Source organism: Podarcis melisellensis, assembly GCF_964234715.1.
Source record: "Podarcis melisellensis genome assembly, chromosome: 1".
Lineage (NCBI taxonomy): Eukaryota > Metazoa > Chordata > Lepidosauria > Squamata > Lacertidae > Podarcis > Podarcis melisellensis.
Genome location: NC_138528.1, coordinates 59,999,475 through 60,012,920, shown reverse-complemented (window position 1 = coordinate 60,012,920; position 13,446 = coordinate 59,999,475). Strand labels below are relative to the sequence as shown.

Genomic DNA, 13,446 nt, shown 5'->3' with positions numbered 1-13,446 from the left:
TGTAATGGCCTACATCTCACAAAGAATATAGAGACAAATATATAAAAATATGAGTTAGTTTCGCTCTCATTTTAAGCTTGATTCGGTCTTATGACCTCTTGTCTCTGCCGTTTTCATTTTCTTTAGCTTGCTATTTTGTATCACCTCGGTGTTTGCAAGTCAGGGACAAGCAAGACTGGACTTTGCCCAGTTGAATTCAAGAGAAATAACAATGGATCAAATAAGGAGTTTAAGGCTGCAATCCTAACCCCATTTAGCTAGGAGTATGATGTTCCAATGAACTTAGTAGACATTATTAAGATTGCATGGCTAATTCAGAGCAATCATTTTTTGATTGGTTGTGCCCATAACAGTGACTGAAGATGAGATGATGGAGGGGGAGGGGAGTAAATGAGGTTAATAATGAAACAATCCCAAGAACAGTGGGATCAAAGGAGGAAAGCTCAAATACAATGTAAGTTCAAGAGTCTTATTTGTGGAACTTAAGAGATCATTATTATTTGGAAATGCTGGCAAAAAAAGAGAACTTATAGAAGCAAAGTAGGGGCAGAAAATTTCAAAGGGAAGGTAATCAGTATTATTCCTAGGTCAAAAATCCACTATTGAAAAGTCTTGATCAGAAATTCTTTCAAAGGGAGATCACCGAGAGACAACTGTTTTTCAAAATAAACTAAAAAAGGAAAATATGGAATATAAGCCCCCTGGGTGCTAATTTGATATAAAGACCTGTTAAAACAAGATTTTGAGTCACATGCCAGAGACTGACAGATTGATAAGATGAAGATGGACAATCAGAATTTTGAAATTGGAACCAACAAGCAAGAGAGCAGAACATAAATAAAAGGCATTTCCTCTAGAAACCAGAACATGGGGAGTCTCTGGAAATTAATTTAATTTAATTTAGAATATATAATCGGTGATAGTGTATATGATTTGATTTGATATGATATGATATGATATGATAATAATTGAAATATTTTTATTGGAAAATGAATAAAACTTATTTATAAAAAAAGAAATTCTTTGAAAGTTAGTGTTTACCTGCAAGGCTGTGAAAATTTATTTATTTACTATTTCAGCATCTAGCCCTTCTTTCATGAAATGAATATCAGGATGAACTACAATATAAAACACAACAAAAATAAAATAAAATCACACATCATTTAATTGAGAGAGAAAAATTACAACCACTATTAAAACCACACATTTCTAACAACAAAGCCGGTAGACAATTTAATTAAGTTTGCAACTGGTCCCAGTTTTATCCATGAGTCCACCAAAATTTCCTGAGCAAATATGTGCGCAAGTTGTATCTCAGAGAGGAGGGTATTCTGCCACCACAGAAACGGCTTTATCCCATGTTCCTGCACAGTGTACTTTGATGGATTGCATGTATATATCACATGTTTCTCCAAGGAACTCAAGGTGTCATACATGGTTCTCCACTTCCACATATAATTCCCACAACAACCCTATGAAGTAGGTTAGGCTGAGAGGCAGTGACTGGCCCAAGGATGGCTCCACAGAAAGCATATTACAACCACTCAGCTGAGAGGTTACCAGAGCAGGGATTACTGTGACAATGACATCTCTGTCCAGGAACAACCATGGCCGGTGAACCAGCAGGAACTAGGAAGAGGCACACATGGGAGACTTTAGTGCCTATTGAGGTAGGAATATACTAATTGCTCTTCATCTTGTCCTTTGGGACAGCTTAGAAAAACCAGCTGAGTGAAATTCTTGACATGCTCCTTAAAATCCTTAGAAAGCTTTTGAAATATCTTTCTCCTTGTTACCATTGTGTTTTTTCTGTGTTATGCGCTCATATCACATTCTGTGTCATATTAATATTCTCTTTGATTTTTTTTCTTTTGAGAAGTTCTTTTCTTATATACATAAATGCCTCCTACCAAGCAATTTTTATGCTGGACCCAAAACAAAAGATAAATAAGTAGGACTCTCTTCATGAGAGAGTTCAAATTACCTAGTGGGTCCAAAAAAATCTGCAACCTTTTTTCACGGGGGAATCATTCCATTCCCTTGCCTTGTTCATGTTGGTTGCCCTTGATCATTGATGGGAGTTGTAGTTCAACAACATCTGGAGAGCCAAAGGTTGCCCACACCTGCTATGGGTGAATGAACCTTCCAGGTGAACTACAGGGTATGAAAGTTTCTCCTACAGGGTATGAAAGGAGTGAGGGAAAATGTGATATGATGCTGCTTGAAAATAAACCTAGCATATTTACTCATTGGGACGCAGGTGGCGCTGTGGGTTAAACCACAGAGCCTAGGACTTGCCGATCAGAAGGTTGGCGGTTCGAATCCCCACCACGGGGTGTGCTCCTGTTGCTCGGTCCCTGCTGCTGCCAACCTAGCAGTTTGAAAGCACCCCCAGGTGCAAGTAGATAAATAGGTGGGAAGGTAAACGGTGGGAAGGTAAACGGCGTTTCCATGTGCTGCTCTGGTTCGCCAGAAGCAGCTTAGTCATGCTGGCCACATGACCTGGAAGCTGTATGCCGGCTCCCTTAGCCAATAAAGCGAGATGAGCGCCGCAACCCCAGAGTCGGTCACGACTGGACCTAATGGTCAAGGGTCCCTTTACCTTTTCATTTACTTATAGTGAATGAGTTCTCTGAGTACCAATTCTTAGGTAGCTCAAGCAACACCATCCATGGACAAGAGAAAGGTATCAATAGATCTGGATGATACCCCCTCCCCCAGTTTTTCAAAAGTACTCCCCTAAAATAAAAATAAACTTTGGGGGGAGGAATGCATAAGCAAAAGGGAGGGAAGTGCTGAGTATCTGCCTGTTGAGGGAAAGAATGGGAAACAGTGGATGGAAGAGTGAGAAGGCATGGAATGTAGTATCATGAAAGAAAACATGGCTAACTAGCTGAATAGGAGCAATTCACCCAACAACACTTCGTTGCAAGTCTTACTTGAAAAAAAGGTCAAATGAATCTTGTGCATGTAGACATACAGTGATCCCAAATGGACAGAGGAATAGCCTACTCTTGCAGTTGCAGGAATATCATCACCAGCAGAGGACAGTGAGGAGGCATTAGCCCTGATCGGAGGTAGAAAGAATGTGCTTCTGGCAGCACACACACTTTACGTTTAAAGCACACTTGACCCACTTTCTCTTCCTCAAAGAATTCTGGGCACTGCAGTTAAGGGTTAGCTGGGAATTGTAACATTGTGAGGCGTAGCTGGGAATTGTAACTTTGTGATGCGAAAACTACAGTGCCTAGAAGTTTTTGAGGGGGGCAAATGTGCTTTGAATGTGCTTTAAAGATATTGTCCCAAAGCTGTTGTGTCATTTTGGGGTGGGAGCTGAGCCTATGGGCCCCTCCAAAGTGCCCTGGGGGAAAGGGAAGAGAAGAAATTTTGCTTAGACACAGCTCCCCACATTGACTTTGTAAGAGAAGGACTTGATTCCCTTTACTTTTATAAGACTTCTTACCCACCCTTCACAGAAAGATCCCAGTGCAAGTTACAGCAACAGAATATGCAGTTGTAACAACAAATAGATCCATTCCAAATGGAATGAAGCTGTATATGTTCAGCTAAAGAGGTGAGTCTCACAAAACAAATTACCTTAACTGCCAAAGACCTTGAAGTCACCACGGGTTCATTGCTACTGTAAATTTTCTGGGATTTCCACACTTGTGGGTTGGAATATAGAAATGTAGCATTCAACTTCAATGGAAGGCAACTATTGAGAATGGAGGGCATTAGAGACATGAAGACAATATCCTCACATTGCCATGCTACACCCAGCCTCATGGCCCTTAATTCTTGAAGCTGTAAAATGCATATAATACAAGGTGCAAAATGAAGAAGGACTTTGCTTGTAGGTAGCTGTGGAGGTAGGTGCTTATAGCAAACATCTGTGGGTCCTGACCGCTTTAATATTTGAGAACACAACACAGTTTTGCACCAGCTCTGCTGATGATTAAGAACCTTTGAAAGGGATTGACGTATCAGCCTACCATAGAGCAGCGGAGCAGTGCAAAAATCATTTTGTAATTATAGAACTTTCGTGTAACTTTGAAGTTTGATTATCTGCACAGTTTGCTGGTTTGCACCATTTGCTTATTTGCACAGTCTGCTTATTTGTGCAATTTGCTTATTCATATTGATTTGCATGTCATAATTTTAACCTGTTGAGTATATGCGGTTCTTGTGGAGATATGCTAGTTCCAGCTTTCCATCAGCTGTGTGATACCGATGGCCTGAGTCTGAGATTGGATGAAGATTATCACACCATCCCAGAGAAATTTGAGTGTGTCACATGGGACAGGCCTTTTAAAAACCACCACCAATTTCATTACAGTCCAAAGAAGATAATGGCATCATGGAATCCACAGAATTGGGTCTCAGAGAGCATTCCAGGAGATCTTATCACTTGTCACTTGAACTGAGTTTATTTGAACCCATTTATCATTTTCATTAGAATCATTGTAATGAGAAAGGAACACTGTTCCATTTTTTAATCTTGCCAGCATGTAATATACAGCCTGGATGTAAAGAAAGCGGCAGCAGACACTATCAAACTCATTTTCATTTTGCTTTGCTTGCAGCAATCTTCAAATAAAGGGGACATAGAGGGTAAATGAAGCTGCAGAAGGGGGACTGTGTCAGAACATTTCCGGGTGGAAATGTAAGCATCTTTCTGAACTGTAGTGTGTTTCAGGAATCCCAAGGAGATCATGTTCAAAACCCCAAAGCTGGATGGTCTTGCAATATGTTCCTATCTGTATGTAAGTTTGAGTGTGTGTGTGTGTGTGTGTGTGTGTGTGTGTGTGTATTGATCAAGCTAAAAATCTGCAACTGCTTTGAGGTCTTCTTGGCTCATTACACTTTCTCACAGTGTGGTTCTGGTTGAATGTGCCAGAGATACTAGTGAATGCAATTCCCTCTTTGCGCACACACAGAGAAGTTCTATTACCAAAGAGGGATTGTAAGCCTCTGGATTTTGATCAATGTACTTACAAAACTGAGTTAGAAGAGAATAGCAAGAGATAAGACATAAAACTCTTACTGTCGTTTCCCTCATCTTTTACTTGTGATTTCAAGTCCTCATCTCCAGCACCATTTTTTTTCAAGGAGAAAGTTGACAGTATGTAGTGTGAAGCTTCATATACCACCAAGAATCATTTTCCTCTTGCCCTTTTGCCCCTTCTCTTTTACTTTCTCTCTGCATTATCCCAGACTCTGACTATGCTCAGGGTTCTCTTTCCTCCATTTCTAATTCCACAACCTGACATTATCAACATGAAGTTGTCTTGTACTGAGTCAAACCACTTCTACACCTCACCCTGCTGCTGCTGTCTCAAGCTGACTGGCTGCATCTTTAATATATCCTCTAATTCAAGGATGGGGGGCTGACAGCTTGCAGGCTGGATTCAGCGCACCAGGCCCTTTAGATCAGCCTGTGGGCCTCCTCAGCAACTGTCCAAACGGGACACCATCTTCTGGGAGCGACGCTTCAAGTTGTAACTGAAGGGGAAGGTGGGTGAAGCACCACAATGATAAGAAGAGCCATGCTGAATCAGGCCAAAGGCCTATCTAGTCCAGCATCCTGTTCTAGAGTGGCCAACCAGAAGCCCATAAACAGAACCTGAGTGCACTGGCCCTGTCTCATGCTGTAATTCCCAGCAACTGGTATTCAGAATCATACTGCTTCCGACAATTGTTCCCTTCAGGGCTTGCAATGTTATGCTAACGTTCCCTTCCAGCTGCCACTCAGAGTGGTGGTTCTCACCTTTCCCATTGGGACAGGTTAGAGGGGAGGGGAGCCAGCTGTATCAAGACTCAACATTTCATGGCCCCTAGAGCCTCTAGAGTTACAAATAGCTCCCTTTCCCCCTCACTTTTCCCATGTGGAAATGCAGAAAAGAAATTAGAAATCTGCCAAAATATCCTTAAATGAAACCATATAATTGCATTGTACGAACAGGAGTAATTTCCTGTACTCCTATCAGAAATGCCATGCCAACAAAAATGTCTTAGATTTTCACTTTCCTTTAAGTGGCCCTTATAGGCATCTTGCGATCAACCGGGATAGACAGTTCCCTTTCTTTTTCTGTGATTCCCTACTGATAAGTCCAAGCAGCTATTGAAGTGCTCATTATTGATTCCCAAGTGTATGACCTTATAGTCACAACTATTGAACGGAATCCCATTTCTGTAACTCATGTGGTTCATCCTGTAATTTTTTGATGCTTATCTCTTCTGACAAAGCCTCCCAATCTGTAGTCATCAGCAAATTTAATCAGCAGACACGTTTTTACCACCCAAGTACAGCTGCTAACAAACACAGAAGAAAATGTGTCTCAGAATGACCTCTAAGGAACTCTTAGGTTTTGCTTCTCTGACTTGGTTTTTCAGCCCTTTTTGTTTTCTTATATGATTGTTTTCTTATTAGTAATTCCATTTTAAGACCACTTTCCACCAATGTTCTCAGAGCCGTATACAAAGAATACAGTAAAATGCAACATGAAATAGTCAATAAAGTTATCCAGGCATCACAATGAATAGGAACAGGACAGTCTCCAGGTGGTGCCTCTAATGAAGGGGTTGCCAACATGGTGCCCTTGAGTTTCATTGTGCCCTCAAGCACATCCCCTCAAAAATCTCCAATGCGTAAGGTAGTGATTGTTCTCCCTGCTCAGTTCCATGGAAGTGAATGAGAAAGTATGGACACACTGAAACTTCATTAGCATATGGCTGTCTCTGTGCTCACAAGGGATTGTTTGAAGAAATCAGTCTAAAGCAGACTTTCCTTACATAATTTAACAGTAGCAAGCAGTAGAAGGCAGTAGCAACCACATCACAAATTTTAAGAGGGTCCTTGAAACAAAACAAAATAAAAAAACAGTTAAAAGCATAATGGTGAAAAGTTTTGACCATTTTGCATGTATGTTTTGCTGTGGTTACTGTCTCGGGAAATGTTCACATATGTGTTTGTGTCCACAAGCCAGAAATTCTCTTGGTGCCATGGTAACAATCTCTTCTCCTTACTGTATATAAGCATGAAAGCCTTGGTAACACTCCCTCCCCCCACCTTGTGAAATAATTTTATCTCTTTCATAGCTACCCATCTTTAGGTGATCCCCCACACCTCCCTCCCCGTTTCTTGACATCTCTGTTTTCTTTATGTGTCACATAGGCCCACATAGCTGGTAAGTGTTAGTGTTGGTGGAGTGGGAGAAGAAACAAATGCATGAAGACTCTGTGGAATGTGGGATTTGTTTGTACAGAAGGCTCACAGGCAAAATAACTTAATGCTTCTTCAGATAATCACTGTCAGTATTTGAAAAGGCATTTGCACAAAGTTTCAACGGGGGATAAAAAAATCTGATTAGAATGTAGACTAAAACCTAGATAGGTGCTATCTGATACCAACATTATATTGCTCATTGGGTGTAAATTATGGTTTGTGCGTATTAATTTCTCCATCGATAGAAAACTGCTACATAAAGGGCAATTCTAAAACGGAGAAAATAAGGAATTACCAGTTACCAAAACTGAAGCTCTATTTAGATGGGTCCCCTACTTCCATCCATTATCAATTTTCCCATATTGGGTACGTCTGAAGTGGGACTGTAAACTCATTTTGCTGAATCTCTGCAATCTGGATCCCTGATCATGCAATGTTCCTGCTAATAGGAAAGACTTTACATGCATTCAGCTGAACATGTTTACAACCCGCCTTCAAATCAGTGTGCTCAATGTGAGGATGTCAAGGGTGGAGGCAGCAGAGCCAATGCTCACCTCCCCCATCCACCAACCTTCCAAAAATAGAATTAGGAATGAATAGGTATTGTGTGCTTCCAACAGATGCAACTGGAAATGCCCTGGGTGCAACCAGCCTGCTTAGTGATTTTGCCACTGAAGTGAATATTTTCAATTCTTTTATGATTGATCAGGTCACACACGTTTCCATTTGTTCAAAGTCAAACAGTAGGTTGCACACATGAAAAATCTGGTGGCATTTAATTTGTTTCCATGCTTCTGCTTCCCTTTCTTTAAAGGTTCCAGACTACATTGACATGGTAGTCTCAGAAATTTAGTGGAGATATAATAATTTATCATGCAGTCTGAAGGGCTCAGAGAACTAGACCTTTTGAATGAGCCTTTTAATGTTTCCATGGCTGCACCTCACTTCTGCTTCTGAACCTATCCATCATTTTTATTTTAGACTATAAAGTTTGAAGGCAAAGACTTTTGTTAATTAGCACTCATCATCTCTTTACAGAAGACACTTGAGTAGTGATGGGAGAAATCTGCCCATTTCAGTTTGGAATGGGCTGGTTCTTTCCAAACTTTTTTGGAGAATTCATGGACAGAACTCAGCTTCTTCCCCCCACTCCTAAATATTTCAATGCTTGGAAAGACCACTTCAAGAGCTCCTTCACTGGCATTCATCCTTTTGTCTGCCAGTTATTTTCTCTGTTAAATTTCCACACTATAAACACTATAAATTTCCCGCAATAAACACTCATCTAGTCTCACAATTCCCTGTGAAGAAGGATTGATTGCTAAACCATTTTCGGGAGGAATGGGGTCTCCTAAAAACTCTCAGCAAACTCAAGAAGCTATAGCTCTCATAATTATTTGAGGGAAGCCACGGCTGTTTGAAGTGACACCAGAGAACTTTAAATGTATGGTGTGAATGTGGTCATAGTGTGGAATTTTTGGATGTAATGGCAGGCAGGGTGAGAGGTACGTAAAACGTTTTGTTACTTTAATAAGGACATGCTTGCTATATTGATGGATACACTCAATTTGTATCCCACTTTACCATCAAATGGTGCTCAACTATGAGAATGAAATTATTTACGATCTTCATTTTTGAGGACAATGGGTCGTCACAAACATTAAGTTAAAGAAACAAGAGCAAATGAGTGTATGTTAATCCGTCTCACTCAAGGAGCTGGTCTGCAAGGCAAACTAGAGGAGTCATATATTCTCAAGGGACCCTTCAGCAGCAAAAGGAGTGCTAGATAAAGGATAATATTTCTTCAAATCCTTCACATTTCTGCCAGCTCTTTTGAAGGCACATAATGCAGAGATTAGCCTACATATAGAGACAAAGCCAGTGGGAACTAGAACAAGAAAGAACTTGGGTACTGAAAACTAAGTCTGAATAATGAAGGCCACATTGCTTTATTTTGCTGTGGAGTCCAGTGTGGTGCCTCTTTTGATGAATTAATCTATTTCAGAAGGACACTTTCTTGGCACGTCTTCAGCACAGTTTTCCTGTTTTAGTGAATGCTTGAGCTACACAGCATGCCTAAACTCAGAAATAGGGCATCATTGCAGACCCTCTGTGTGGGAGGAAGATAGGACAGAGAGACTGGTCAGAAAATAGCAGCGGAGTTAAGAAATCGGTGAAATATTGCTGATTTGTATAAAATAAATCTGTTCCATATTCTGTTCCATAAGCATTGGGTGCTTAGTGTAAAGTCCAGTCCCTCATTAAAGCAGAACACTGTTAGATTAAAATGTTTCTGTTCTGCTGTGGGGGTTTGCACATAGACAAAGTCCAGCATTGCACTTTGAGATACCTACAAATCAATCAAATATCGGAGAGTGGGAAGAATGACTGTTGTTCAGAAAAAAGAAAATTAACCACAGGTCCCTATTTTTAAGCACAGTCTTCCATTGATAAGATAGCAGGGTGAAATCCAATTGTGCCAGCCCCCACCAGAACATGCACTGTTTGCAGAATGGACTCATCTCTCCCTGCAATCCCCTACATGCCCTCAAAATCTGCTTTAGGAGTTTGCAAGGGTTAGGACTGCGGAAGCAGAAGGGGAAGTCCTGCTTGCATGAAGGCGTTATCTTATTTTTCCTCATAATGATCATGGGAGATTGATGAGGTTGATAGCAACTCACTGGTGCTACTGTATTATTATTAATTATTCTTATTCTTATTTATGATTCACTTTTCACCAGGCATTCTATAACCAGAATGCTTCATGGCTGAGCAAAGACTTGAGCAGAGATTTCCTCAGCTTCCAACTTTCTGCCCGCACATCACATTTGCTGTGTGGACAATTGCCGTGTACGAATGGAGAGCAAAACGTGCACCAACCGCAAGACAGAAGTTCCCTGCTGTATTCAACTTCTTCTGGTAAAGCTCTGCAATATATAAATCTATGGAAAGCTATGGAAGAGTAGAGATTTGCCACCACGCTGTGAAGATTTTGTGCGATAATCCCACCTGCCGATCTCTGGCAACACTTAGCATGGCCCACCTGTGTGGACACCAAAGATAAACATTTTTGAAAACGTTTATAAAATGCAGATGTCTTGAGGCACGAGGGAGCTGGATATTGGTAAATCTGACTCCCTGTCTTACTCATGCATTTAAATTAACCTTTATTAGGCTACTGCATGGAACTTGAGCATATTTGCTGCCTAAACACCTGGCTGATTTGTGAGCAACCATCAGACCTAGAAAAGCAAACCTCAACAGAAAACCTGCAGTTTAAGTGACAGAAGCATGCACAAAATAAGTAGAAATTTTCTTGAGAACTAAACTGAGCATTTGGCTATTGGGCTGGCATGGCGCACTGCATGGATATAAGGCCATGGACAATTCTCATTATCCTATAGACCTGATCATAAAGTAGCTTAGGGCCAGTTCACACAAAGCTTTATCTTCTGCATGCCATCAGTCATGGCCATGTCCCCAAATAGACCCTGGAGGCTTCGGGGATGTTGGGCTAGATGGCCATTGGTCTGATCCAACAGGCTGTTCCTGTGTTCTTATGACCTGAGTGCAATGGTATGGCCGCTACATGCTTCCCTCTTCTTTAAAGGAAAAGAATCATCCAATGTGGGCAACCATTATCTGAATGGTAGAGTAGACCTTTCCTTCCACAACTGACCAGTGATTTTCATTATCATATAGGAAAATCACTGCCACAACAATAGACATCAGTGCTGGCTCCGAATTAGCTGAGCACAACTCACATATCTATTTTTCCAAGGATTCATGGATGCATGAATCGTAGAAGCGGGGCCAGATGGGTCACATGGAGAATGAAGAAGAGAACATAATGTGTGCAATCTGCCCAACATAAAATGACAAAATTTCACGCACAAGAAAGACTTGGAGTGGAATGAAATGCATCCCTTGTTATGTTCATCAGGTAACTTCTAGAAAGGGTTATCCTTACCATAAGTGATGACTTTTGCACAACCTGCAGTAGGGTTGCGATTCGGGTTGTCGGAGAACACCTGCAAATTCACATTTATGAATTCTTATTATTTATTACATTTGTTAGTTGCTTTTTACAACAAAACCCAACAAGATAAAATACAAGTGATAAAAACATTTAAAGCTAGATCCTTTAGAACAATGTGTAATAAAAAAATGGCCAGCCATGTTTTCTGCAAAGCTAAAAATACTCTATTATGCCTTACAGGAAAAGTTTAATAGAATTTATTATGTTTGCTCTCTATTACCATTCTCAATGCAGAACATTCAAAAATGCATTTCCTGGTTTGTTCTTGACCTCATGAGTGAGTCAAATGCATTGAAATTTAGCAAACACTGCAGGCTCAATCATAGAAATGGCAGTGGGTCCATTGAAAATAGTCTGAGCCTGATGCTCCTTTGAACTTAGCATGATTTCAGTAAAATAACTCAATCTGTATTATCCAGTGTATCCAAGGTACCTCTTTGGCCTGAAAGCATGTGCATGATGATTTATAGGAAGGTTCAATAAAAGCTATTACATTATCAACATTGTGCATGCTTTTTCTCCTGGGAAATGCATAATGACATTTATTGCCATGAGACATTTAAAGTGCTTCAGTGTATGATCTATTGTGCTCAGATGCAACATTTTTATTACTTAAATGCAGAAAACCTTGTAATAATAGTTGAGAACTTAACTATTTCTTTGACATTGTATTTTACCAAATACTCCTGCCAGTTCAGTAGCTGTTATACAACATGTAACACAAGAATATGTTAGTTATGAAATAATTTGAAGCAGCAGCGATGGCAGCAATATGGAGCAAAGGCAAGAAAATGACACAGATAAGTGTGACTAAACTTCAAGGAGGGGGGAGAATTCAATAGAGCAGCGTTTTCAGTGTTAGCATCAGATTCCATGGCAGTGTTTTGTTTGATAACACTTCCTTCTAGAGATGGCGGGGGAATTCAGCTTGCATTTTAATGTGAACTTACATAATTCACACTTCCCAAAACATTACGTGGGCTAAACGCAGCTATCCTTCAAAATTCCCACTTCTCCAAATGTCATGACTCAGTTCTCCATCCAAAATATGTGTATGAAAATGTGTTGGTTAGGGGAAAGTGTGAATAAAAAGACAAACTGAACTGAATATTGGTGAAAATAACATTTAAAAAAGCATTGCAATCGGAGAAATTACTTGCCAACCAGTATATTGGTCAAAACCTATTTATTAAAAGAAATGTGCACTAAAATGCTGATGAATTTTTCAGAGAAAAGTTTGCAAACTGAACTGAATTTAAGATTGGAAAAGTGAGAAACTGGGGAAACCTGAGAAATCCATCTCCACTTCTGACGCTGAATCTGTCCCTGGAAAAAAGTGAACCAGGAATTGGGAATCTCCTGCCTGGGAGTCAGTTTGTGATTCAAGTTGGCCCATGAGGCCATTTCCCTCAAACCATGCCCACCTGTTACTGGGCCACATCATCTGATGGGTGGGTTTGGCTCCTGAATGTTGCTTTGACTGCATGCTCCCTGTGAGGAATGTGCTGGCAAAGCAGACCACTTCAGAAGCTGTGGTTGTGCCTCCCCCTACCAGCTGGTGAGCAGAGGGCTCAGTCCTGCTGAGTACAATTTTGTCATCATGTTTCCTGGTGGAGCAAAGCCTGGCAGCCAGCAGGATTGATAAGGAGAGAGTGCAATCCTTCTGGGGTCTGCTTCACTAGTATGTTCCTCTCCCCACTCATGGGGGGAAGGTGGGCAGGATAACCCAGCCACTTGACATCACCATCAAAGTTGGCTCAGGGGTTGGGGGAAGATAAAGATTTGGCACACTAGGCCAAAAGCAGCCAGCCCACCAATAGCATAGACTGAGGTGGTTGCTGCAGGCAGAACAGAGGAGGAAGAGGAAGAGGAAGTCACTGCTGCTTTCCATAACAGGGTCTCCATAGCTGCTGTGTAAAGTGGCAGCAGGGCAGTGACTTCTCTTCCTTCTCTTCTCCTGCTCCAAGTGCCACCTCTCTCTGGGCAGCCTCAGCGAATAGGCTTTCTTCTCTCATTGCTGAAATAATAATAATAATAATAATAATAATAATAATAATAATAATAATAATAATAATAATTTATTTATACCCCACCCTCCCCGGCCAGGGCCGGGCTCAGGGTGGCTAACACCAAATATAAATTACAATAAAACTTAATAGAGAAAAACAACAACAAACGAATA

The 13,446-nt window shown here is 40.7% G+C and overlaps 1 long non-coding RNA gene across 1 annotated transcript in view; it reads left to right on the top strand.

The window, feature by feature from the left end:
• Positions 1-11,765, top strand: part of LOC309353808 — a 41,780-nt gene extending 30,015 nt beyond the window's left edge. Inside the window, exons 2-3 of the long non-coding RNA XR_014162015.1 lie at positions 4,584-4,663; positions 9,967-11,765. This is a non-coding gene — a long non-coding RNA (uncharacterized lncRNA). The remainder of the gene's footprint in view (positions 1-4,583; positions 4,664-9,966) is intronic.
• The last annotated feature ends 1,681 nt before the right edge of the window (positions 11,766-13,446 follow it).